Source organism: Sorex fumeus, unplaced genomic scaffold (assembly GCF_029834395.1).
Source record: "Sorex fumeus unplaced genomic scaffold, SorFum_2.1 ptg000024l, whole genome shotgun sequence".
Classification (NCBI taxonomy): domain Eukaryota; kingdom Metazoa; phylum Chordata; class Mammalia; order Eulipotyphla; family Soricidae; genus Sorex; species Sorex fumeus.
Window position 1 is genome coordinate 41212463 of NW_026606081.1, and position 1429 is coordinate 41213891.

The following is a 1429-nucleotide window of genomic DNA, read 5'->3' on the forward strand; positions in this document are numbered from 1 at the left end:
CCTGTTTTCTGACCTAAAAGCTGAGCAGGAAGGACATGATGGAAGCAATAAAAGCAAGCGATGTGAATCCAAGTTATAAATGACAGCAAGGGAAAAAGGATCACGCCACAGGGCTGGCTTAAACAGAGGTTTAAGAAGGTCATTTGAAGGAAATCCTTCAAACTCTCGCATACTGGTGGTATATGTGTGAGTGTGGGACGATCAGGGGCTAAGCCAGTCATACATGACAGGCCTCAAGGACAACTTACATTATTTTACTGAAAAATCTAAACAGCTGAAAATGATAACCAGACGAGTTTTGGAAGGATTTATTGTGGTGTTTTTTTTTTTATAGTCCAGGAGTTTCTTTATTTTTAAACAACACTTCTCATGCCATGAATTCATGAGGAATGGGCTCCAGCAGCTCAGGCTCCTTTCCATTGATTCTTACAAAGTGTGCTTCTCTGGGTGGAGCAGGCTGGCGCTTCAGTTGAACCCAAGTTCCTTTCTCTTTGGCTTCCTTCTTTTTTTGATCATTTTCCTTCACCCGTTTCAGGAAGCTGTCTCAACTTTTAGAGTGCTTAATATGCTCAATGCGGACATTAATTCTCTTGGCAAGAATCTTACCCTTGACTTGTTTGTTAACAACAATGCCAACGGCATGCTGGGTAACATTGTAGACTCTTCCAGTTTTGCCATGATAACATTTGTGGGGCATTCCTTTTTGGACAGTGCCCATTCCCTTTATGTCTACGATATCACCTTTCTTGTATATACGCATGTATGTGGCCAAAGGAACAACTCCATGTTTTCTGAAAGGTCTGGAGAACATATAGCAGGTGCCCCTCCGCTTTCCCTTTGTGTTGGTCATTTTTGCGATTTACTGAACGCTGGCGGTTCCGGCCGAAAGGTATTTTAGTGTTTTAATATAGGGAATGAATAAGATAGAATGAGACCAGGGCAGAGAAAATGACTAGAAGGCTAAGAAAGTGATAATAATAAGGGTGATGGATTAAGATGACAGTAGAGATGGGAGACAGTAATGTTATTTTTCCCCCAATTTTATGGAATCTTAAGTAATAATAATTATATTATTAAATATGTATACGGGGAACAGCTGTCACACTAATATTTAGTCTAATAGTTTGTCTTATTAGACCTGAACTGGAATCTTATTAGATGTACAAAACCTTGGTTCCCATTCATGGCCTATTAAAATCAGATGCTTAATTATACCAAGAATTCAAATTCAGTTCTGTGGGAAGCATACGAGTTTATATATTTTCTGTTTTATCATCATAGTCAATGTTTGAGCCTTATGTCTTCAAATTCAGATTCTTTTGAATTGCTTCCAGCTAAAAAACACACTTTATAATCCATGCTCCATATCTTGGGCTTGTACAATTTCAAATAGATGATGGATGATTTTAGGGGCTTTGAATGCATCAAA

General features: G+C 38.6%; 1 pseudogene; it reads right to left on the reverse strand.

Annotated features, from left to right (window-relative positions):
- Positions 1-333: 333 nt before the first annotated feature.
- LOC130023620 (60S ribosomal protein L21-like) lies at positions 334-885 on the reverse strand (annotated as a pseudogene).
- Positions 886-1429: the final 544 nt, after the last annotated feature.